The sequence below is a fragment of the Sapajus apella genome, unplaced genomic scaffold (assembly GCF_009761245.1).
Source record: "Sapajus apella isolate SASKATOON/1434 unplaced genomic scaffold, GSC_monkey_1.0 scaffold38, whole genome shotgun sequence".
Classification (NCBI taxonomy): domain Eukaryota; kingdom Metazoa; phylum Chordata; class Mammalia; order Primates; family Cebidae; genus Sapajus; species Sapajus apella.
In genome coordinates, this window is record NW_022436978.1 from 13,438,411 (window position 1) to 13,465,671 (window position 27,261).

Consider the following 27,261-nt stretch of genomic DNA (forward strand, 5'->3'; position numbering starts at 1 on the left):
GAGAAACAACCCAAATGTCTATCAATGGATGAATGGATAAACAAACTGTAGCATGTATATGCAACGGAGCATTATTCAGCCATGAAAAGCAATGGAGTGTTGCCACACAATGCAACATGGATTTACTATGAAAAGATTATGCTAAATGAAATAAGCCTGACACAAAAGATCATGTATTGCATGGTTCCATTTGTATGATATACCTAGACCAGACAAGTAAATGCAATGAAATAGAAAGCAGATTGGTAGTTAACGGGGGCTGCGGGGAGGAGGGATGTGGTATACATCTCTCTGGGGTTTTCTTTTGGAATCTTGAAAATGTTTGGACCTAGACAGAGGTGGTGGTTGTACAACTCTGTGAATGTACTGAATGCAAGGAAGATGTTTACATTAATATCGTTAATTTTATGTTGTATGAGTTTCACATCCACAATTTCATGTAGTCTTTATAAAACCCTTGGGAGGGAGATAAACACACACTCACATACATAAAAAAACAATGCGACACTCCACCTTTCATTTCGGTGTCGCTTTAAGGGAAGTCGGTGTTATCAAAACATGTAATGTTATTGTCAAGAACAGCGTGATTTTTTTCCTCACTAGTCCTTATCTTGATTTAAAAGTACAACTCTGTAATAACCTGGAGATGTTTTGTTTTGCTTTTGAGACAGTCTCACTCTGTTGCCCAGGCTGGAGTGCAGTGGTGCGATCTCAGCTCACTGCAACCTCCCTCTCCCAGGTTCAAACGATTCTCATGCCTCAGCCTCCTGAGTAGCTGGGACCACAGGCGCCCACCACCACATCCAGCTATTTTTTGTCTTTCTTTTCTTTTTTCTTTTTTCTTTTTTTTTTTTTTTTTAGCAGAAATGGTGTTTCAACATATTGGCCAGCCAGTCTTCAACTTCTGACCTCAAGTGATCGGCCCGCCTCAGTCTCCCAAAGTGCTGGGATTATAGGCATGAGCCACCGCAGCTGGCTTTTTTTTTTTTTTAATTGCCAGAGCTGTGGCTTGGTAATGTGAAGCAAGTGGAATTGTTCCTAAGATGTATTTGTGTGAACTGGCTGATGTGAGACGTGAAGCCCTGGAGGTGTCATTCTGGCATCTGATGAAGGGTTTGTGGAATGTGTGCACTCCTAACCCAGTGTGAGCACCAAGAAAGTGCCCAGAATTTAGGGAAAAAAAGATGGGATATTCTTATCCTGCTGCAAGAAAGAACTAAGTAGTCCTTACAGAAAATCCTTTTTGACAGAATCCACTGGGCTGAAGGGAAATCCTTCTTTTAGGATTATTTGAAATCCTTGTTTTAAGGTGTATTAGTATCCTATTGCTGCTGTGACAAACTACCACAAATTTTGTGGCTTAAAACAACAAATGTGGCCAGGCGTGGTGGCTCACACCTGTAATCCCAGCACTTTGGGAGGACAAGGAGGGTGGATCACCTGAGCTCAGAAGTTCAAGACCAGCCTGGCCAACATGGGGAAACCCTGTCTCTACTAAAAATACAAAATCAGCCAGGTGTGGTGGCGTGCGTCTGTAATCCCAGCTACTGAGGAGGCTGAGGGAGGAGAATCGCTTGAACCTGAGAGGTGGAGGTTGCAATGAGCTGAGATTATGGCATTACACTCCAGCCTGGGCAAAAAAACTGAAACTCTGTTTCAAAGAAACAAACAAAAATGTATTGTCTTATTGTCCAGGAGTCTCAACTGGGTAGGCAGGACTGTGTTCATTCTGGAGGCTGTAGGGAAATATCTGATTGGCTTAAGCTTCTAGGGGCTGCTCCCATTCCTTGGTTTCTGGCCCCTCATCACTCAGACCTCGGCTTCTATGGTCACATATTTTCTGATGCTGACCTTCTGCCTCCCTTTTTCTTAGAAGAACTCTTATGATTACACTGGGCGCAATCGAGGAGAGTCTCCCCACCTCAAGATCCTCCACTGAGTCACATCTGCAAAGCCTCTTTTGCTATTTAAGGTAAAGTATCCACAGATTCAGGGAATGAGAATGTGGGAATCTACGGGCACTATTATTCCGCCTACCACGAAGCTTTGGAAACTGTAATCAGAAAGGTGACCATCTATTTTCTTCCAAGCCTGTTCATCCTCTGAACACAGCTTCTGTGATGCTCACTGTATAGTCTTAGGCACGAGTGCCAGAGACCTTAGCGTCGTCTTCAAATTCATTCCCTCTGCCTTCCCAGTCTGTATTTAATTTTCAATCAAGTTCAAAGCCCTATTAATTGAAAAATAGGCTAGGCACAGTGGCTTACACCTGTAGTCTCAGCACTTTGGGAGGCCAAGGTGGGCGGATCATGAGGTCAAGAGATTGAGACCTTCCTGGCCAACATGGTGAAACCCTGTCTCTACTAAAAAATACAATAATTAGCTGGGCATGGTGGCGCGTGCCTGTAGTCCCAGCTACTCAGGAGGCTGAGGCAGGAGAATCACATCAACCTGGGAGGAAGAGGTTGCAGTGAGCCGAGATCACGCCACTGCACTCCAGCCTGGTGACAGAGCAAGACTCTGCTTAAAAAACAAAAACAAAAACAAAAAAATTGAAAAATAAAAAATAATAACAGCGAAAGATTAGTATTTTTTAAAAATATAAAAGTGAGATAAAAGAGTTTCTCTTTTCCCCTAGTCCTTTTCTCAAAGGTACATTTGTTACAGCTAGTCTGAAATTGGCTACGGATCACAGAGACTCCAAATAAAAGATGCTTGAACAGGAAAGAAACATTTTTCTACTTAAAAATATTCAAGGAAAAATAGTCGAAAGTTGATGTGTTGATCTATCCTACAAATTGCTCAAGAACCTGTCTCGGCTGGGCGCGGTGGCTCATACCTGTAATCCCAGCACTTTGGGAGGCCAGGATGGGTGGATCACAAGGTCAGGAGTTCAAGACCAGCCTGGCCAATATGGTGAAACCCCGTCTCTACTAAAAACACAAAAGTTAGATGAGCATGGTGGTGGGTTCCTGTAATCCCAGCTACTTGAGAGGCTGAGGCAGGAGAATCACTTGAACCCGGGAGGTGGAGGTTGCAGTGAGCCGAGATCACACCACTGCACTCCAGCCTGGGCAGCAGAGCTAGACTCTGTCTCAAAAAAAAAGAACCAGTCTCCTGTCAGTCTTGCCTCTCTGCCTTCCCTCAAGTATGGACCTTACACTCATGATCCAGCATTCCAGACATCAAGATAACAAAACTGACAAAGGAGTACCCACATTATCTTTTAAGCAAGGTTATCAGGAGATGCTACACAATCTGTTTACATTCTAGTGGTCAAATTTTATCACATGGTCACCCATAGTTGTAAGAGATACATATGGGTATCATATTTGTTTAAAGTACGTATCCTGGCTGGGTGGAATGGCTCACACCTGAAATCCCAGCACTTTGGGAGGGGGAGGTGTACAGATCACCTGAGGTCAGGAGTTCAAGACCAGCCTGACCAACATGGTGAAACCCCATCTCTACAAAAATACAAAAGTTAGCCGGACGTGATGGTGGGCACCTGTAATCCAAGCTACTCCAGAGGCTGAGGCAAGAGAATCACTGGGACCCATGAGGCGGAGGTTGCGGTGAGTCGAGATTGTGCCATTGCACTCCAGCCTGGGCAACAAGAGTGAAATTCTGTCTCAAATGGATAAGTAAATAAAGTACCTATCTTTATTTTATTTAAACATGTGAGATCACCTTGCTATACTCTTTGTATCCTTGCTCAAACTACCTTGCACACACAGCCATTCTTATTTGTTTTTAGCAGTTGCATGGCATTTCATTGTATGAATGAGCAGTCATTGAATTAATTGTTTGATGTTTAGCTGATCTTCTCCCCCTCTTCTTTTTCCCACACTAGAATCAATCCTGCAGTGAATATCCCTGACCATCCCTCTAGTGTGCTTTGTGAATTGCACCTTTTCTGTTCTCCTTCATTTAAGCCTGGGTTTCCCAGAAGTCAAACCTAAGGTGGAGGAATTGTGTTATTTTATATTCCTAGGGAATCCCGTCTCAGGCAATAGGAGTGAGCAAAACAGGGATGGAGGGAGAGCCAATCTAAAAATTGTTACCGAGCTGATCATTGTTAAATGATACTGATTACTCAATCAATGGAACTATACCTCTAAGCAGCCTTAAAACCACATCTAATGAAGACCCATTAATAGAGGTAGGGGTGAGAAAAGAGAAGGTGCTTATTTCCTGACTTCTGTCTCCCAATCATCAGAGGTCTACTCCACAGGGTGTTAAATCTTTTCTAGTTTGTGCATTCATGTTTGGGAATGCTGACCCAGCCTTGCATCAATGTTAATAAGGAAAGCCTGGGGTCGGAGGTGAGTGGTGTGCAGTGTGAACAAGAGACTACCAGTTTGTACCTATAAAGCTCATCACAATCCACATAGAGTTGCATGAGGCCAAGGGGACCTGCCCTGGTACAAGAAGTGGACTGTATCAAATATCTACCATTCATCCCTGAAGATCTGTTCATTCTTCTTGTTATAATTGGTTCTGATATTGCAAAACAGAATAATCTCTATGAGAACAAGATACCCTCACTTCTTTTCTATCAGGGGAAATAAAAGTTCAGTTAGAGTTTGCTTCAAGATGATCTTGAGACCACGATCGAGATTGATTGTGCTCTTAACCACTTTCTCTAGACGTCCCTTCCCAGGCCAGTGCTTCAGCTGTTCAGGTTTGCTTACCTGGTAGAGCGACCATCTGCACATCTGCTTTTAACATCACACTGTGACGCCATTCCTTACACTTCCTAGCCACACTCATGCCACTGCTACCTTAGTTCATCAGTTCAGGTCTGCTTCATTTCTTGACTGACTTTTTATTTATTTATTTATTTATTTAGAGACTGAGTCTAGCTTTGTTGTCTAGGCTGGAGTGCAGTGGCGCTATCTTGGCTCACTGCAACCTCTGCCTCCTGGGTTCAAGCAATTCTCCTGTCTCAGCCTTCAGAGTAGCTGGGATTGCAGGCATGCAACACCACACCTGGCTAGTTTTTGTATTTTTGGTATAGATGGGGTTTCACTATATTTCCCAGGCTGGTCTCGAACTCCCAGCCTCATGTGATCCACCTACCTCCGCCTCCCAAAGTGCTGGGATTACAGGTGTGAGCCCAGAGAATTACAATAGCCTTTTAACGGATCCCCATCTTTTATATTTTCATCTCTCCATTCCATACTCATGAGTTTCACCAGATGGAAATTTATAAAATGACGGCTTGGTTCATGTGATACTCCACACAAAAATGGCCTCTTATTGGTCGCGCTATGAAGTTCAAACTCTTTAGCCCCAAGTTTAAGGCCGTTGTTAATTACTTAACTGATTTCCCAGCACGAGCTCATCCTTCACTGTCCCTCTAATCTCAGGTCCTCTAATCCCAGATGACCCCTCAGGATCTAGGCCTTCCTGTTGTCATGACTTTTCTGACATATGCATGCATACCAAACCCTGCTTATCTTCCAAAGCCAGCACAAAGAAGACACTAACCTAGGGCTTGGGGATGGAGTCAGTAGGAAATAGGAGACAGGCAATCAGAACCATTGCAAGGTAAACAGGAAGGTGAGCCAATAGCCACTTTAGAGACCCCTTACCCTATCACTGAGTACCCTATTTTCTCCAACACCCAACTCATAATGTTTTCTTATGATTTTTTATTTAACACCAATACTTGTTTTACTATTATACTTTACTTCTTGTTTTAGGTCAAAAACTTTAAAATCAGTAACAGATGCAACATGTCAAAAATTAATTTGTAGTATGTTAGACTGAACAAAATAAAACAGATTTTTGTGAATTCTTTTATTGACATTAGAGAAATCACAATAATATGCTTTCATATTTAATTGGTCATGTCACCTAAACAACTTTAGCTCTGGTTTTTTAATAGACCAATTCAAAAGAGGGACTTGAAAAGCTTTACATATGTGTGCCGGGCAATAAGTTACATTTTCTAGAATTTTTCATGAGAGCATATTAAACAAATATAGCAACAGTTATTTATAGGTTAACAGGCACTGTGCTGCAACAAGTATATTGTAGGCGCTGTGCTAGGTGTAGAGAATACAGTTATGAATGAGACACATGCTTTGCTGCCAAGGGACTTAAATACTAATCAAGAAGATAGACAAGTGAGTAGAAAGTCAAGTATAGGAGGATTCGTGCCACCATGGGACTATATTAGTGGGCTAGCAGGAGCATAGGGATGTGTGATGGATAAGAGATTTTTTTTTTTTTGAGCTCTGTTGCCCAGGCTGGAGTGCAGTGGCATGATCTCGGCTCACTGCAACCTCTGCTCCCAGGTTCAAGTGATCCTCCTACCTCAGCCTCCCGAGTAACTGAAACTGCAGGCACGCACCACCACACCCAGCTAATTTTTGTATTTTTAGTAGAGATGGGGTTTCATCAAATTGGCCAGGCTGGTCTCGAACTCCTGACCTTGTGATCCGCCTGCCTCGGCCTCCCAAAGTGCTGGGATTACAGGCGTGAGCCACCTCACAAGGTGATAAGGAATCAGAAAAAATGGCACATGAGCTAAATCGGAGTAGATCTCTATGTCAAACATTCATTCATCTGCTTCTTTAGTGATTACATAATCATTCACTTTTGTTCCTTCATTCAGGTGACCTTTACTGGGAGCAGTAGCAGACACTCTTGGCTGATCTAACGCTCATTTCCAACCTTCTTATTCCTAATCACCTTCAAAACAGGGGTGGCCATTTGACCCAATTCTAGCCAATGAGATAAAAAGGTAAAGCCGCTGCAGGGATGAATCCTCAGTAACATTTTAATTCCCTGACATGGGTACCACTGTTTTTCTTTCTTTTTTTCTGTTCACTGGATTGTATGTATGATGACTCGAGCTTCTACAGACAGAATACAATCATGAGGAAAAAGTGCAGAGGATTTTCCACCGAATAGAGTTGGAGCTAATGTATTGCACCTCTAAACTGGCACCAGCAATCATCTATCTCTGAATATCTCATGTGGGAAAAAAAATGAACTTCCGTTTGTTCAAGCCACTGCAGTTCACTTTTTCTGTTACCTGCAACTGAAACTATTCCTAACACATTTGGGAGTCTGCTTTCGGCCAGGACTTTTGTTTGGTGGTCTCTTAATAAAGTTGTCTATTGCAAACAACTTAAAAAGGACAGCTCCATGACAAAGGAGCAGGTGACGATATCTCTCCAGTTAACTCCTCTTCCCTCAGTGAGTGAGGTACTGATTTATAACCGGGAGATTGGGTCACGAGTTATTGGTGTCTGGCCCCCTGTCTCGGCACCATCGTATATTTCCTTAATGAAGTGTGAGACCAGGACTCCATAAATTCACATAGTAGCAGAAGCGGGCAGCAGTTCGTCAGTGGAGCTATTCAGGGAGCCCAGCATCACTCTGCGTATTAGAGAAGTTCACAGCCGGTTAAAAATAGGCTTGGAGAGAAGTCGCTTTTAGACCACGGCTCATTTTGGATTTCTCTGGAGCCCCATTCTGGGCCACAGTGTATTTCCTTTTTCCTTTCGTTCCAGTGAGAGGACTCGGGCAGTTCAGAGACAATAGATGCGTGGTTATCTTTAGTTTGTTGTGCACAGAAAGCAGAACTATGAAAAAACAACCGTAACTTCTTGGGCACATGGAATGTTGCAGCTTTTTAATAAATGGCAACACCCACTGAGCCTTTACTAGGGGCCAGGCTCTGTGCTTTAAATCCTCAAAACAAGCTTGTGAGAAAAATACTATGAATAACCTCATATATCCCTGATGAGGAACCTATGCTTCAGCACAAATAAGCAATGCACGCTGCTATGGAGTAGCAGTATTGAAATTTGAACCCGTTCTGTCGGACCCCATTCAGAACCTGCAGTCTTAGCCTCCATTCCTGCAAAGTCACACATGGTTTTCTGTATCACTTGATTTTGATCCTCAGAGGAGACCTGTGAAATAGGCAGGGCAGGCCGGGCGCGGTGGCTCACGCCTGTAATCCCAGCACTTTGGGAGGACGAGGCAGGGGGATCACGAGGTCAAGAGATTGAGACCATCCTGGTCAACATGGTGAAACCCCGCCTCTACTAAAAAAAATACAAAAATTCAGCTGGGCATGGTGGTGCGTGCCTGTAATCCCAGCTACTCGGGAGGCTGAGGCAGGAGAATTGCCTGAACCGAGGAGGCGGAGGTTGTGGTGAGCCGAGATCGTGCCATTGCACTCCAGCCTGGGTAACATGAGTGAAACTCTGTCTCAAGAAAAAAAAAAAAGAAATAGGCAGGGCAAGGAAATGATCCCAATTTACTGGGAAAAAACCTAGCACCAGAGAAGTACAACAATTCTTTGAGGTTAACCAGTCCACATGCAATAGAACTGCGACTTGAACCCCATCTTCTGACTTTGAGTCTTGTGCTCTGCCAGGGCAAGCTGACTGCTGGAGCGGCTTAGTCATGAAAAAAACACCCCGAAACTGTTGTTGATCGACTTCTGAGTTTCAAGAGCCAACCCTGTATCAAGAAACCAGCCAACCCAGGGCTATCCTGATTTACTTAGTGTCTTTTAGAGATCAGTTCCTACCTAGCACCTCTGTTGAATGAATGATATTTGGTACTTTCATTTAAAATTTCAAATATGGCTGGGTGCAGTGGCTCACGCCTGTAATCCCAGCACTTTGGGAGTCTGAGGCGGGCGGATCACCTGAGGTCAGGAGTTTGAGACCAGCCTGACCAACATGGAGAAACCCTGTCTCTACTAAAAATACAAAATTAGCTGGATATGGTGGTGGGTGCCTATAATTCCAGCTACTTGGGAGGCTGAGGCAGGAGAATCACTTGAATCGGGAGGTGGACGTTGTGGTGAGCTGAGATCAAGCCATTGCACTCCAGCCTGGGCAACAAAAGAGAAACTGTTTCAGGAAAAAAAAAAAAAATTCATGGTCTTCACCTTCAATTTAACAGCCCTTCAAATAACGGGCAGAGAGAGTGAGCTGAGGGGATCAATGTCTTTATCAGGGGCACTGCCAATTTAGCTGATAAAGTGAATATAATATCTCTTTGAACATTAAAATTACGCAGTGACAAGGAAGCTGACAATTAGCTTATAAGAGCTGAGTATAGGGATTGTACGTGTGAATATTTTTTTAAACACCTGAGTTTTGAAAAATAAAAGTGGTCTGCCTACATTTTCAAGCACAGTGGTAATCAAAAGGGAGCTCTATGGAGGTAATAATACCTTGGATTTTAAATACTGCTTGTCTTTGAAGAGCTCAAAACACTCTATAATCATTTCCTTATTATAATTCTCAAAACTTCCTGGGTCAAAAAGTTACAAAGTTTATATCTTAACAGTCTGGCCTCGGTTTCCTCTTTGGGAATTCGAAGTGGAAGACCAGTACCAACACCTTTCCCACCTTCTCCCCACCAGGCCCTCTCCCATCTCCAAGGCCCCTGCCTCTGCAATCCTGCCACCCTACTTGGCCTCCTATTTTTTTCTACATCTAACAGGTTAACCTCATCATATAGAACCACAGATTATTTTCATTAGGAGAGTTTCACGCCAGTGAGCTGGGGGCTGAACAACTGGTTCCAGATGGAAAAGGGGAAGGCCCTTCAGTTAGAGCAGTTCCATTTTTATCTGCTTTTTTACATTGGGGATTGGTATAAGATTTTAACAAGGATTTTGATGTTTAAAAAATTGCGATCTGGTCATTCAGCCCAGTTCCCTCATTTTACTGATGGGAAAACCAAGGCCCAGAACCAGGGAGTCACCTGTTCAAGGTCTCATCCCCGCTCCTGAGCGACCTGCCTGTCCTTGAACACCGATCCCTGGGTGCCAGTCCTGGAGGGGGTCTTGGCAGGCCACCAGGTTGCTTGTCCCAGTATGTCACTTTCACAACAAAAATCCCAAATAAAGACTGGTAGCCACGGGCTCATGTCTTGGGGGGCTTAAATGCACCTGGCCACAGAATCTTCCTCCCTTTTTAGAGTTAAAGGCACTCATTTTACTGGGAACATTTGACTAGACCATGCAGAAAGAAATGAATAGAATTAGTATGTGCCATTTTCACCTAGTCCCAAAATGATTCTCCACCTCAACTAGGTCATGAAGAAAAAAAGTGTAAGTACAAACATACACATATATTTATATAGGTATCGCCTTCCAATGAGCTCAAAGCATATACGTATGCCATTAGTTTCTTCTCGGGGAAAGGAAGAACAGCCATTGTCTGCCTCATTTTGTGTGAGAAAACCAAGGCAGAGAATAAACTGATCTTGACTCAAATCATGGCCTGAATTGGTGGTGTTGGTGTGGGAGTGTCTAAGCTAAGCATTTGTTGTATCATATTGTGCTCCAAGAGTGAAGTCTGGGAAGTTGGTGACCCAAGCTCTAGCCCTGTGTCAGGCTGCACCCTTGAGCAAGTGTTTCATTGTCTGAGCTTCAGTTTCCCCATATGGTAAATGAATACGGGAGGGTCATTGATCATTTTTTCTCCATGGCTCCTTTCTCTGTACTGGAAGTGATGTTTAAGGATTGAAAGGAGCAGGGCTGCGCCTGGAGTAGCCCACCTGAATGGGGAGCGTCTGCTCCTCACTCCCTTAACCCAGAGGGTTCCAAACTTGGGGGAGTGTGCCATGAATGCGCTCACGTAATAGTTTTGTTGGGGTCCTGGCCCAGACTACATGCCAAGAGGTGGGGCAGCTCTGTCAAGCAAATCCAAGTCCCAGCTGCTGTGTAATCCTGGGACTGAAATTGTAGATGTGGTGTGTTTATGTGGGTGTGGATGTGGGGAGGGAAGAGTGTGCAGGAGCTTGCGGGTGGTGAGTGGGCCCAAGCTCTAAGTCATGGAGACACCAGCAGTGATTCTCCTGGTGTGGAGCTTGTCACCGGGTCTCAAGAATGCAGGCTAGAAGCAAGATGGGTGCTCTGCCAGGGACCTACGGAGTACGCGGGACACTACTAGTAGCTCTAAGCTATTCTTGGCCTTACTTCTTTTTCATCTTTCCTAGAATGTCAGTTACCTCATTAAAAGTTATCCCTGACTGGACTCCATGGATAATACACAAATGGCCAACAAATACGTGAAAAGATGCTCAATGTCATTAGCCACTAGAGAAATGCAAATCAAAACCACAATGTGATACCACTTCCCACCCACTAGAATGACCATAATGAAAAACAAAATAAAATAACCCAGAAAACAGCAAGTGTTGGCAAGGAGGTAGAGAAAATAAAACCTCATATATTGCTGGTGGAGGCCAGGCACGCTGGCTCACGCCTATAATCCCAGCACTTTGGGAGGCTGAGGTGGGCAGATCACCTGAGGTCAAGAGTTCAAGACCAGCCTTGCCAACATGGTGAAACCCGATCTCTACTAAAAAATACAAAAATAATACATATATATATTGCTGGTGGGAAGGTAAAATTTTCCAGCCAGGTGGAAAACAGTTAGGTGGCTCCTTAAAAACAGTTAAACAGTTTAACCATATGACCCAGCAATTCCACTCCGTGTATATCCCAAAGAGCTGAAAATAGGGACTCCAGCAGTAACTTGGGCATCAATGTTAATGGCAGCATTATTCACAGTAGTCAAAAGATGGAGAAGGGCCGGGCGTGGTGGCTCACGCCTGTAATCCCAGCACTTTGGGAGGCCAAGGCGGGTGGATCACGAGGTCAAGAGATCGAGACCATCCTGGTCAACATGGTGAAACCCCGTCTCTACTAAAACTACAAAAAATTAGCTGGGCATGATGGCACGTGCCTGTAATCCCAGCTACTCAGGAGGCTGAGGCAGGAGAATTGCCTGAACCCAGGAGGCGGAGGTTGCAGTGAGCCGAGATCGCGCCATTGCACTCCAGCCTGGGTAACAAGAGCGAAACTCCGTCTCAAAAAAAAAAAAAAAAAAAAAGATGGAGAAAACCAGATGTCCATTAATGAATGAATAAATTGTGATATATATCTACAATGGAATATTATTTCATCAAAAGAAGGAAAGAAGTACTGTATCTTCAGAATCATGTATTAGATTAGACTAGGATTGCACATAAGAAAGAGAGAGGGAGTAAGTCCTCCCCCTAATGATTGTGAGGTCCAAGGCAAGTGTATAGAATGAAGCCCCTGGACTGCAGCTTGCCCCCTTCTTTCACCACTCCTGATTGCTTCTGCATTGTAGTGACCTCACAGACATGCATGTGAGCTCCAGCTTCACTCCCAAGACCCATCACAACCCAATCCCCACCGTGCCCATCCCTACACCCTGCACACATCTGCCCCTCGGCCTGAGTGTGCACACACGAAAATCATGGTTTGTCCTCTGCCTGACAGACCTGGAGAAGCAGGACCCTAAGAGTGGATTCGGGGCCATGTGGTCAGGGAATTCTGGAATCCTAGGTTTGTAGAGGATGTTATGGAAGCTGAACATGACTCTGGGTGGATATGTTCCCTGGGCCCTGTGGACTCCTCACCCAGTAGAGAAGGGGACACCTGGGGGAGAGATAGTCTGGGGCCTTTAATGTGCAAGTTCCAGGTTAAGGGTTGCTGTGGGCTAAGAGGAAGATGAGAAGGAGCTATGACTTATTGAGCCAGGAATGGCAGGACACTTACTGTCTACTACTTGATCCTTATTCAGTCGGAGAAAGTATCATTTGCTCCATTTTACCCGTGTCATGGCATAGAAGTCAATTCTCCAGGGTCACCCAGTGAGTGTCAATGATTCTAAGGTCTGTGTTCTGGCCGGGTGTGGTGCCTTGTGCCCGTAATCCCAGAAATTTGAGAGGCGGAGGTGGGAGGATCGCTTAAACTCAGGAGGTTCGAGGCCAGCCTGAGAAAGATGGAGAAAGCTTGTCTTCACCAAAAATACAAAAACTTAGCTGGGTGTGGTGGCACACACCCATAGTCCCAGCCACTTGGGAGGCTGAGGCAGGAGAATCTCTTGAACCCAGGCAGTAGAGGTTGGAGTGAGTCCAGATGGCACCACTGCACTCCAACCTGAGCAACAGACCAAGACTCTGTCTCAAAAAAAAAAAAAAAAAAAAGTGCGTTCTTTTAAGAGTGGTTCACAGGACGACTAAAGAAGGCATCAGAAAATTCTAAGACACTTCTGGACAGACGTGGTGTTATTTGCCGTCAGAAGTTAGTCATGCCACACAGCATGCTTGGTGGGCTTTTGTTCTTGTGTTTGCTTGATAATGAGGGAGAGTCCTTTGCAGGTTGCCTCTACTGCTCTGCACAGGGACCACCCAGAGCATGACGTATGGTGTTCCCAGCAGTTCACGTTGACAGTCCAACCATGAGTCACGGCACCATCACATCTGTCCGGGACCACACAGCCTTCTATCTAAACACTTCCACTGAGCACAGCTGTGCAAAAGGCACGCTTGCGTTCTTTGGTAAACAAGGCAGGGTGGTTGCCTTGGTGTCTTTCCATCCCTTGCAGTCTCTTAGGTGATTATCTGCATCACAGTCCAGAAGCAGAGAAGCTTCGGAGCAACACAATGAGATAAGCTAAAACAGAATTTTCTTTGCTAATTTCTTTGCTACTTAAGGTAAAGTTTCTTATTCTGTTAATAGTGTCTCAGTTTACTTCTTTGGAAAAGAGGCATGTAGGTGCTAGCTTCATATGTCGAAGGGTTTTAAATGTGTTATCATTTTTGCTTTTTAAATTACAAGAGCTGTTCAAATTTGGAAGAGCAGAATGAACTACCTGAAAGGCAGGGCATTCCCCACAAATTGAGGATTTCTAAAGAGATTACAGGAGACTTGGCAGCAGTATATGGAAGATTTAAGAATTAGATGATCTTTTAAGTCCTTTTAGCCTCGTGACTAAATTACAAATATTGTTCATTTCAAAGGAAGATAAATTGTGTTAAGTACCATAAACAGCATAGACTGGGCCATTATAAAAGAATGGAGTAAAGAAGAGGTTAGTTCCAATGGGGAATTATAGGTGGCTTTATGGAAGGGATGCCATTGGAATTTTGACTTTATTTTAGAAAACATGAGAAGCTAACATTTGGTTTGCTTGCTTGCTTTTTAAGCAAAGAAGTAATATACCATAATCATAAATGCTGTTTGCTGAGTATTTCTGGGTCCATATCTTCTCTATATATATGATAGGATTTTATTTCCTGGACACCTGCGAGTGGGGCCATGAACAAGCTCTGACCAAGGGACTATGAGCAGCAGTGACACCTTCCACTTCCAGGCAAACATTAATTATCACTGTGAGACCCTCAAGAACTCTTTTTTCTCTCTTCTACATCCTCAGCAATGTTTCAGAGAGTGGTTAGTCCGTCAGCCTGGGTCTTAGAGTAAGACAATAATGACATGGAGTTAAGCCACTGTAATGCTGGATTTGCCTGTTACTGCAGCATGAGCTAACCTGTTCTGACTGATACAAGGAGCAGGGCCAGGGTTGTACTTCACGAATGTTAAGCTTCCTGTGGTGTGCAAAACAGGTTTCCTTAGGAGAGAATAGAAACAGGAAGAACTGTTGGGAGAGGGTGAGTAGACCAAGTAAGAGATAATGAGTACAGGAGGCAGGGAGGTGGCCAGGAAGCTGGAGTGAAAGGGCGGGTGCAGTGGTTTTCAAAGGTAACTTTGAAAAAGGAGGAGTCAAGGGGCGTGGCAAACAATTTGATTGATATACAGATACATTTTTGACGACTTTCAGAGTCCCACTCTGTTGCAAAAGGCATCATTACCTAAAAATGTTACTGGGAACTCATTCTTGGTTGCCTGGACAGTTGCCTCTTTGGGATCAAAGACCTCTGCTTTTCCCAGCAGGAAGAGCTGCACCAGAATTCAGCTTCTGATGGGACCTGGCAGGAGGTGTTATCTACACAAGGGGGTCTCTTTCTGCACTCAGCTTCTGTGATTTCAAGGTTTGCAGGTGTCAGATACTTGGCTCCTTCCCATAACTCCTGCAAACATCTAAACACATTGGCATATGAAATCCAGACAGCCTGGCACCCATACAATCCACTGTTCCTCTACACAAATATGCTTCAATATGTGACCTTTAAAAAGGAAACATGCCCCCATGACACATTTAGCAGATGTCTTGGCTTTCATTTGTCTCTCCCAGGAAAAGCAAGTCCATAGGCCTTCTACTGCTGACTTTTACTTTGTAAGCTTTTCTTTAAAATTCTGTTCTGGGCTGGGCGCGGTGGCTCACGCCTGTAATTCCAACACTTTGGGAGGCTGAGGCAGGTGGATCATGAGGTCAAGAGATCAAGACCATCCTGGCCAACATGGTGAAACCCCATCTCTACTAAAATACAATTAGCTGGGTGTGATGGTGCGCGCCTGTAGTCTCAGCTACTTGGGAGGCTGAGGCAGGAGAATTGCTTGAACCCAGGAGACGGAGATTGCGGTGAGTGGAGATCTTGCCACTCCACTCCAGCCTGGCGCCAGGAGACAGAGGGAGACTAAAAAAAAAAAAATTCTGTTTCTGTCCTCCATGCTGTGTCTTGAGCCCTGTTGCATGTTGCATGACAGGTGTGACATGACAGGTGTGACATGACAGGTGTGACAACAAAAGGACTCATTGTGTGCAGTAACCATGGATCTGGATTTACTGTTCCACTTCCCTAACTATGGAGGTGGAAGATCAAGCATGCAGAGGGCCTGACGGATGTGCCTGGCCCATGACTCAAAAAGGAAAGCTGAGGGCGGGGTGCAGTGGCTCACACCTGTAATCCCAGCACTTTGGGAGGCAGAGGTGGGCGGATCACCTGAGGTCAGGAGTTCGAGACCAGACTGGCCAACATGGTGAAACCCTGTCTCTACTACAAATACAAAAAAATTAGCTGGGCATGGTGGCACACGCATGTAGTTCCATCTACTTGGGAGGCTGAGGCAGGAGAATCACTTGAACCCGGGTGGTGGAGGTTGCAGTGAGCCAAGATCATGCCACTGCACTCCAACTTGGGAGTCAGAGCAAGACTCTGTCTCAAAAAAAAAAAAAAAAAAAGGAGGAGAAGGCTGAGAACACCTAAAGTAAAACTCAGTGCCTAAAGTGAAAACATAACCCTCCAGAATGGGTACTCAACCTCATAGAAATTATCTGATAGAATTCAATAAATCAGCATTTTTTTGAGAAGAGATTCACCATTCTTACAAATGATCAGTCTGCACAAGTCCACTTTTAAACTCCAGCCATTGAGCATCTTGAGGAGTTCTCAAAGGAATCAAAAACATGTACACCTTGGCAGTGACTTGGTCGCAGGTGTTTTTCAGTTGGTTCTTTGGGTTTCAGGGCATGCTTGCTGGATAATGCTTGAATGGCAGCTGAAGACCCAGCCCAGCTCTCTCACGTCTCTTTTCCCCATAGTATAACTGAAGCATGGTATTTTTGTGTTAAAAGTAGCCAAACACGCTCTAGTAATTTAATATAGAGGGTGGCATTTTTGTTTGAGTTTCTAACTGGTATATTAGTAATTGAGAAAAAGAGATGAGAGTATTGGCTGAGACTTTTGCAGAATTGCTCAAAGTAACTTCTGGGCATTTTCAAGGATCTTAAGAAGCTGACGACACTGGTTACTTGTAGCATCTAATTTTACTACAAAGTGAAAGTCTTCCTTTGCCTTTCAGTTGAGGTGCCATTTGCACGCGTCTTACAGTTGTCAGTCTAAGAGAGTGGTTTGGAGCTCATGTCAGAATTCATGAGACAGAAAGAAGGAAGAAGAGACACTTTCCTGTGGTAAATGGAGAAGATCTGGAGAAGAGACGAGGAGGAAGAGGACCGGAGAGGATGTGTGTGTACATGTAAAAGAGAAATTGCTTGAGGGACGTTACCTCTGTGGTATGTAGTGAAAGAAAGGGGGAAAGGGAGGGTTATGCTAACTGCAAGATCCCCTGATGGGGAAAGAGAACCTCATGCAGAAAGGGAACCTCCAGCACCAGCCATGCTGGCTTCCACTGCGGAAGCCTCTTGTGGGAACCTGCCGAAAGTCTGTGCACGGTGCTCTGATTCCACAGGCTCTTGGTAGCCACAGCAGCCACATGGTGTAAGCAGCCAGAAATGGAGACATCCCTGACTTTTGCTTTAATTCACTCAGTGTAGGTGGTGAACTCTTAGGTCTGATGAGGGACAAGCTGCCTCCACCTGCTGTGTCCCGTGCCTATGTCACTCACCCCTCTCGAGAGAGTGGTCTGTGTCTCCAGGTTAGTGAGCTTCCTAATACTGACCCCAGGATTCCATGGACTTAGCTACACTGTCACCAGCAGGGCTGGACCAGTCAAGGCCTCCCACATGTCCAAGACTTTAGTTTGCTTAATTTGCACTGGATCAAGGGCAACGGAGAACACGTATTCTCTGGGGGCAGCCTGGCTCAGGCAAGAAGAAGAGAGGAAGAGGTTCACAGGCCATGGTCCCACTTCTAAGTGGTCCGCCGGCAAAGTCACCCCAATTTCCTGCACACAGGGAGGGTTGCAGAGAAACCAGGAAAATCCCACCTTTTTAGCTGCTTACACTGAAGGAATTATCAGAATAGAGACATTTTGGCTAAGAGAAAATTCCCCAAGCAACAGATATACAGTAGGGAAGTTTTTTCTATTCTATAATTGCCTTATCAATTTCTACTGGGATAATATTTTTCTAAACTGCATAGGAAATGAGAAGGAAATAGAACCAAAACACATATATAGTGATGCGAGTACCTCAATCTCAGGATGTTCTTTTTTTGAGATGGAGTCTGTCTCTGTTGCCCAGGCTGGAGTACAGTGGCACGATCTTTGTTCACTGCAACCTCTGCCTCCTGGGTTTAAACAGGCCTCAGCCCCTGGAGTAGCTGGGATTACAGACACACACGACCACACCTGGCTAATTTTTGCATTTTTAGTAGAGACGGGGTTTCACCATGTTGACCAGGCTGGTCTCAAACTCCTAGCCTCAAGTGAGCTGCCCACCTCGGCCTCCCAAAGTGCTGGGATTATAGAGGTGAGCCACCAGCCCCAGCCCTCAGCATGTTCTAATGGGAAAGGAATAACTAAATGATGATTAAAGTTTGCTCCAATATATGTCCAGTTTCAGGTTGTTATAAAAAGATATAAATGTTATTTAATAATTTCATTGAAAGTGTAATAGAATATGTCTGTTTGCATGGGCAATGTTTTTTTTTTTTTTTGCATGTATAAAACTGAGCAACAAAATTTCTCTAAACTGAAATAGATTGCAGCTGTGACATGGTCAATAAGAGAAACTTAGCCACAAAGTGTCCTCAAGCAGTTAGAGCATAAACCTGAACCAATATTGTGTGTCAGTAGCAATTTGCTTTTATTTATTCATCAGTATCCCCTTCAACTAAATATAAGTGTGTGCAAAGAACAGTTACAGATATGGACAAGCAGTGGTTTCTCTAGAATTATTAAGAATCACTGGGCTGTGAAATATCAGTGTTTCAAAATTTCTGATTTCTCCTGTGAAGTACTTTTCATATTTTATTTTGATAACTGAATGCAAATGAGCCTCAGGGAACCCTTCTCACCTGTGTTCTTTTGCATGCTAGTATAACTGAGTCTGTTTATTAAAAACTATTAACAAATACATAGCCCAGTTTAGAATTATACAAATCAACTACATTAGGGGAGTTGCCAAAACAAAAAAAAAACTGAAGATACCAGCAAAACCATCTTTAATTGTAGCTCCGTTGATTTTAGCTTTCGGTAATTATGATGATTGTCGGGATGTTCAAGCTAAGTAAACTAAGAATGGAAAGTTTGAGTTCAGGCTCTACCACCTATTAACTTTTTTTTTTTTTTTTTGAGAGAAGGTCTCACTCTGTCACCCATGTTGGAGTGCAGTGGCATGATCTCAGCTCACTGCGACCTCCACATCCTGGGCTCAAGTGATCCTCCCACTTCAGCTCCCCCACCGAGTAGCTGGGATTACAGGTGTGTACAACTACGCCTGGCTAAATTTTGGTATTTTTGGTAGAGATGGGATTTCGCCATATTGCCCAGGCTGCTCTCAAACTTTTGGGCTCAAGTGATCAGCTGACCTCAGCTTCCCAAAGTGCTGGGATTATAGGCATGAGCCACTGTGCCCCTCCTACCACTTCTTAACTCTTGAATCTGGAGGAGTCACGTTTCCTGTTGGCCTTGGTAAAACTGGGATGAACATCCTTTTCGTGTCTGTGTTACTGGCTTACTGAGGCATGCAGATAACAGAATAATGTAGTAGCTCTTTGTGAAATTATCCAAACAGGAAAAAATGGACATGATTCTGTTTAGAAGAGCCCAGGAGAACAGGGAGACATTGCCTTTGTCCTAGCAGGTGCACAGGTATAATGAGCCCTTAAAAAAAAAAGGAAAAATGACTTTCTGTCATTTCAGTTATTCTCATCTTTGTAACAGCCACAGTCATAGTTAAGAGTCATCTCACTCCTCCTGTATTAGGTGCCTCATCATCTTGTGTATATTTAATTTGACAAGCACTGATTAAGCACTTACTTTGTACTGTGTACTGTTGCAGGAGTTACAAAGTCAAGTAAGAAATGTTCTCATAGCATACAAGTAGTTCTAATGAAAGGCAGAAGTGGGGCTGGGCATGATGGCTCACATCTGTGATCCCAACACTTTGGGAGGCTGAGGCAGGAGGATCACTTGAGGTCAGGAGTCTGAGACCAGCCTGGACAACATGGTGAAACACTGTCTCTACTAAAAATACAAAAATTAGCTGGACACATTGATGCGTACCTGTAATTCCAGCTACTTGGGAAGCTGAGGCATGAGAATTCCTTGAACCAGAGAGATGGAGGTTGCAGTGAGCCAAGATTGTGTCACTGCACTCCAGCGGGGGAGACAGAGCAAGACTCTATCTATAAATAAATAAATAAAAATAAAGGCACAAGTCTAATCCGTGGCATGGGCTCTCTGTTGCAAAGGGCTTAATTCCCATGGGGTGAGTTTGTGGGTGCTCTTAGAAAAGGTGAGATTCAAGTAGATCTTTAAAGGACCTGACACAAATGTCAGCTTGATATGTCCTGAATCAGTAAACAAAAGAATCACTTTTAGTATCACGGTTAGCTGAAGCAGGCCCCGATCAGTGAAATGGCTGCAGTCTTCTTCCCTCATCTTCATGTCGGAACTTCTGGGGGTTAGCAGAGGGAAGCAACACATCCTGGACACTCAGCAAATAACGTGGAGGCAATTAATGAGCAATGGAATATATGTGGGAGTGCGGCTGGTTGGATCAGATACCAGAATGAAGAGAGGGTGTTCATCTTGCTCCCAGACCTTGGCCAGGTCATTTGTCTTCTTCCCTCATCACAACACTGGACAGGCAAATCTGATCTGCCTTAGAGGCTTGTTAGCAGTTTGCTGCCTGGCAGGTCTCTGGCTCAAGTCTGATTGCCAAGTAGCAAGAATAAAGCAACTTCCTGAAAGCATGCTGTGGACGATAATGACTGTCATATGAGATTTGAGGCTGGGGAGAGTGTCATAGGGAGCAGCCATCACTGTCCTGTACAGGAGGACTACACTAATATTAGAATTTTTTTTAAAGAAAGCGATTAAGCAAAGATAATTATCTATTGTGTCGAGGAAAGTTTCCTAGGGCACTTTTCTTTAAGAAGGTTAATTATCTTCATAGATAGCTAGAATATTAGGGTTATTAGAGGGAAAAGATTGCTGATGTTTAATCTGTAGCTGTTAATGGCATGCTAACGAATTGAAATATATAAAGCTGATTGGTCCAAAGGCTTAGCGATGAAAGCTCACTGTGGAATAACAGAGAGTGAAATGGCCAGCCCCTGAATTATTGGCATGTAATTGTCAAGTAGCCAATGCTTCCTGTTTTAGTAGAGGCAGTGTCTGAGAAGCAGGCAGAGGCTTGAGGTGCAGTGATGGTGCTTTTGGGGGAGTCGCTGAAAGGTGCAGACGGTGCTGTTGTGTCGCCCATGCCCACATCCTCACCCACCTGCAGGACTAATTTTGTCTTTGTTTTTGCTGCTAGTGGAGTCTTTCGGCTAAAAGTTTCCCTTGCATAAAGCGTGATGTTTTAGAAGCGTGGAAAGCATCTTTATACATATTTGGATTAGTTGTACCCACTTTGCAAGACTCAGAGAAATGCTGTTTACCTCAGGTTACGGGAATTGAATGTAATGGAGAAATTAGGAGTGGGTAAAGCCTTTCTACAGCTTTACTAAGTTGGGCCTTGCGCCTTTGGGAACAGTTTGCTGCCTTTCTGAAAAGTCACTCCCTCCCTCATGTGGAGGCCCACTTGCAGCTCTTGCAATCAATGGCACTCCAGAGCTTCAGTTGTTTTACCCTTAGTACCTCCTCCTGAAGTGGTTGCTCACCGCCTCACTCAGCTGTTCTCCTGTCTCAAGGGCTTTCCCAGCTGGTAGCTGCAGGTCACTGCTAAGTCTCTGAGTGTCTCAATTTCTGCACCACCCTGTTGTATCCACTTGTGTTGGTGCTCCCCTTAAGAGGGAAACGAGGCAACACAGAGGGTGTCTGTAGGCAGGACCGGTTTCATGAGTGAGCAAACCATGCAACTGACCAGAGTTCTGTGCTCAGAAGGCCGGGTTCTTGGTATACTCCTGCTCTAGGAAGACTGCTCAGACTAGGTGCCTCCTCTGCTGGTTGGCACTGCAGTGTTGCCACTCCACAAAGCACACGTTACATTGTAATGTTTTTACCTTGTCTATTAGATACCTTCTCTGCTGGTTGGCACTGCAGTGTTACAACTCCACAAAGCACACGTTACATTGTAATGTTTTTACCTTGTCTATTTCAGAACAGGAAAAAAGTCTTATTCATTTCTGTGTCCTTGGCACCTACCACAAAATTCAACAGGTACCAGGTGCTCATTGAAGATCTGTGGAATGACAACAGAGGTCCGCAACGGGTTGGTGGCACTGGGGCTGGTCAAAAAGTCTCCCATCTCTCCATCTAGGGCTTGGACAACTGCATTTGAAAATAGGTTTTCAGGGTGGGGTGTGGTGGCTCATGCCTGTAATTCCAGCACTTAGGGAGACCGAGGCGGGTGGATCTACTAAAAATACAAAATTAGCCAGTCATGGTGGCTCATGCCTGTAATCCCATCTACTCGGGAGGCTGAGGCAGAATTGCTTGAACCCAGGAAGTGGAGGTGGAGGTGAGCCGAGATCGTGCCACTGCACTCCAGCCTGGGCAACAAGAGAAAACTCTGTCTCAAAAGAGAAAATATGGGTTTTCAAATGACAACTTTTATAGTGACCTTCTTCTTTTCTGTCTCTCTAGAGGTGGGTTTCTAAACGAATAAAATTGCATTTGCCACTCAATTCTTCCTTGAAAGTCAAATCGGGTTCAGGTGAGCTGTGCATTTCTAGGGCAACAGGTACTGCTGCAGGGTGATGAGGGCTGGGCAAGACCAAATGAGGTTTAGTGTGAACTCCTCTGAGGGCACCACTGGTGCATCAGTTGCAAGCAACAGTACCTGGAAAAAAGAAAGCCCAAGGAAAAATCTAGTTCTGGAAGGCTGGAAACGGAAAGGAGGCTATGGAATATAGAGAGTGGTCACTCTTCCCTTCCTCCAGACACCTTGATTTCTGCTTCAGTTCTGTTATTTGATAGCTATGTGATCCAGAGCAGGTCACTTAATCTTGATGAAACTCATCAATAAAATGAGATAATAATACCTTTATTGCCTACCTCATGGTGTCTTAATAGGATCAGATTTGAAAGTGCTTGCAAAAATGCTCTGTAAAGTCATAAGATAGGATGCTTACATAAAGATCTGTTATTACAAAATATACTTACCATACATGTGGCTTTCTATGACGCTCCTTTACTAAATTTTAACCAAATTCGGACTTTCCAGCTGAACTTTACTACATAGTGTAAAAATAAAGATTTTGGAAGTTAGGAAAACCCAGAAGTGCCTTTATTGACCTGTAAATATAAGTTCTAGGATGGCCTTATTGCTGCCTCTGGGTAGGACAAAATCATCAGCTTTGGTCCTTGCACATTCCAGAAGTTGTCTACTGCTCCCCACCCCTGCTCACAAACTTACTTCGAATTCAAAATATATTTTCTTATGACGTTTTATTTTATACCAAACATAAGGGACAGTGGAAGTCTTATCTGAAGGCTCATGAGAAAAACCAGACACTAATCCAAATAATTATAACTCAAGGTAGAATATAAGAGAAATTACAATGGCTTTTGACAGCTTGGAAGAGGAGCAGATATCTAACTAGGAAACTGAGGAGTGATTCATGAAGTCTAATCTCTGGGTCCTGTGATTTTGGGACTCAATCTTTTGGATAAGGCACAAGCCCTCCCAAGTTCTCCAGAAACTTGTGGACCAGTGTACAGAATGTTTCTTCAGCAATCTTTCTTTCTCAGAGCCTGGAAATAACACTGTCAGATTCTCAGTCTTTCCTTCTTTGTGAGGCCCAGAGCTCTGCACAGCTCATGTTTGAGATGATTGGCCTCTTAGAATCTTGTGGGGTAGCCCCTAGGGAAGCCTCTTAGATTCTGTTTTCTTATCTGCCAAATGGATGTAATAATATTTACTCCAAAGGAATGTGGCAACACATAATTGATGTTTGTAAAACCTTCTGAGATCTACAGATGAAAGATCTTAGAGACAAACATGACATGATCATTACAGATGACTTAATCCCTTCATTAGCCTTTAGAAGTTCTCTGTTTGCTCAATCTGTGCCTTCTTTGAGGGATCACTATACCTCATTTCCAGATGCAAAAAAATTTTACCGAAAGAGCCAAGTGGTCCTTGATTTTCTGGTCACCCTCTGGGGTGTTCTCTGTTCAACATTATCTTTAGACTGACACACTCTCCCTGTTTTTTGTTTTTGTTTTTGTTTTTTCCATTTTGGAAGCAATGGCTTTGTCTTCCTCACACCTAGTCAATGCTCAGCATGATCACACTTAGGAGTCTTCTGTGAGTGAGAAGATGCTGACCCATTAGTAATAAGTTTGTTGATTTCAAAGACTTACCAGTTCCTGCTCTTTGAGCTACAGAGAAACTATCATGCTCATCTTGGATGTCAGTGACAGCTTTTTACTTTCTTGAAGAACGTATCTCCCCTTTCTCGAATATGGTGGTTTTTATCTCTTCATTCTAAAAATATGAATATTCTTGGTCTCCATCTCCCTAGTGGGAAGAGTGAAACCCCATCATAGTTGGATCATTTCCTTTGGCTTTATCATTGATTTTCCTTCTTTTCTATTCTTAGATTTTTCATCTATAAAATGGGATAATGATCATTGAACTAATTTTCTCAAAAGGTTGTCCTGAGGAGAACATGAGAACATGTAAGTAAAAGCACTTTGCAAACTGTAAATGATATATAGACACAGCTGTGAGGTCTGATCCGTAATGCAGAAGTCAACAGATAGAGCCAATGCTCGTAGACACAGATTTGGAGTGAGAGTAAAGTCATAAAGATCAGTGTCCTTGTTTCCAAGTTTGCTGAAATAATCTCATCTACAAAGTCTTTGTCTGTTGACCATCTGACCTCTGAACATCTGCAGTAATGGGGAACTCACTAGCTACTGACACAGTCTGTTTCATATCTGGAAGCATATCACTGTTAAAAAATCCTTGTTTTGGCTGAGTTGACATCAGTCTCCCTGCAGCTTCCAGAATTGATTTGTAATTCTTGTTCCTGATTCCTCATCAAAAAGTTATGAAACCTCCCTTCCCTATAATGGTCCTTCAGATTTGCAAAATAAAGGATTATGTCCTTCCTGGGTTTTCTTATAACTCGCTAAAACTTACCAGTTTTTAAATTTTTTTTTCTCATGGAACTTTGTTTCTAGGCTTTTCATCATTCCAAAGGTAGGATCAGTGATTTGCCCAGCAAATGGAGGAAGCAGACGCTTCCGGATCACAGTAGAGCGGATGGGAATGGTTGGATTCCTATGTATTCAAGGTGACAAGGATCAGGATGGAAAGAACATTTTTATCAGATAATGTCAGCCAGCTCCATATCCAGCATTGTCAGTGCCTTGCACACAGTTGGAGCTAAATATATAAGTACTATGAGTGACTAAATGCAATGAGAGCTTTATTAACTATGAGAGGTATATATTTTTATTCCTCCAGAACACTGTAATTTTGGAGTGTCTTTCAATAATTTTCCAGCTACTATATCACTATGGAAGGACAAGATATATTTTAGTTTCTTCTTAAACACTGAGATATATTGAATTCCACTGAAGGTTTTCCTTTGAGTCTCAGATTTTAGGTGCACATGACAAAATAAGATATGAGGGAGGACGGGAAAGCGGGTGAGATAGGGTGTTATCTAAAATTCTCTTGCTATTTGCTGCTATTTCCCATACTCAGCATGATGTTGACAAAGCTTTGGGCTCACAACAAAAATGGGGTTCCAAAGTACTAAGAAAGCCGGTGGAGCATGCATCCCGGATCCAAGCAGGAGACACTGGATGTCAGTCAGTCCAATCCAGCATCTGATAATCGATCTCCTTTACAGCACCACATTCAGATTTGGTTAGTACTGACTGAGCAGCTACAGTGTACTAGGCACTCTGTAAGATGCTTTTACATAAAACCTTCCATTTTATCCTCCCTTCTCTGCAGTGAGGAAGGTATTACCAACCCCCAGAGTCAAGAGAGATTTGACATCAGCAACACTGACCTGAAGCTAGTATTCTCCTGATCTTCAAGGAGATAGGTTTCATTCATTATATCAAGAAAACTCTATGAAGCCTTCAGCAATGATTCCCAAACTCTGTATTCTTTTAGGCCTGTGGAGTTACTGCAAGAGCTCCAGGAATCCGTATGTGTGCTCCAGACTGTCTAGAGACTGCAAAAAATAGGCACATTTTACTCATATATACTTGTATTTCTCAAGTGTATTGTGGATACTGTTGTGATACATCAAATACAATTTTTAAAACCATGTTACTAAAACCGCAGTTTTTGTTACCATATATTTTATCAATCATCAGAATTTTTAATTAACATACTTTATTTTTGAGCAGTTTTAGGTTTACAGAAAAGTTGATCAGAAATATAGAGTTCTCATGTACTTCCCTCTCTCTCCCCAGCCTCCCCAGTATTAACTTCTTGTATTAATGTGGCGTATTTGTTACAGTTGATGAGTCAATATTGATGTAGTGTTATTAATTAAAGTCTATAGTTTACATTACACCTTACTCTTTGTATTGTATATCCTACAGGTTTTGACAAATGTGTAATGACATGCACCCACCATTATAGCATCCACCATTATAGACACAGAAGAATTTCACTGCCCTAAAAGTCCCCTGTGCTCCACCAATTTATCCCTCCCTCTCTTCCCCAAACCACTGATCTTTTTAGTACTTTCATAATTTTGCCTTTTCCAGAATGCAATATAGCTAGAATCATGCAGTATGTAGCATTTTCAGATTGGTTCTTAAAAAAAATTAGTGATATGCATTTAAGTTTCCTCTGTATTTTTTTCATGGATTGATAGCTCATTTTTTATTGCTAAATCATACTCCACTGTATGGATATACTACAATATGTTTATCCATTCTTTTATTGAAGGACATCTTGGTTGCTTCCAAGTTTTTTTTTTTTTTTTTTAAGATATGGGGTCTCACCATTTTGGCCAGGCTGTTCTTGAACTCCTGACCCTCAGGTGATCTGCCCACCTCAGCCTCCCAAACTGCTGGGATTACAGGCATGAGCCACTGCACCTGGCCCCCAAGTTTTATTAATTATTAATAAGACTGCTATAAACATCCATATGCAGGTTTTCATATGGACATGAGTTTTCAACTCATTTGAGTAAATACCAAGGGATGTGATTGCTGGATTGTATGGTAAGAGTATATTAAATTTTGCAAGAAACTGACTGCCAAGCTGTCTTTCAAAGTGTCTATTTTATTTTGCATTCCCACTAACAAAGAATGAGAGTTACCATTGCTCCACATCCTCATCAGTGTTTGGTGTTGTCAATATCTTGAGTTTTCTTTATTCTAATAGGTGTGTACTAATACGTTGTAATTGTAGTTTATAATCCCCCAGTGATGTTAATGTGCAGCATCTTGTAAATACATATTTGCCATCGGTATATCTTCTTTGGTGAGGTGAGTGTTCAGATCTTTTGCCCATTTTTAAATTGTGTTGTTTGTTTTCTTATTCTGGAGTTCTAGATATTTGGATATTTTGAATAACAGTCCTTTATCAGATATGTGTCTTGAGAATATTTTCTCCCAATCTGTGATTTGTCTCTTTATTCTTTTAACAGTGTCTTTCACAGAGTAGAAGTTTTTAGTTTTAACGAAGTCTAACTTAACAATTCTTTATTTTA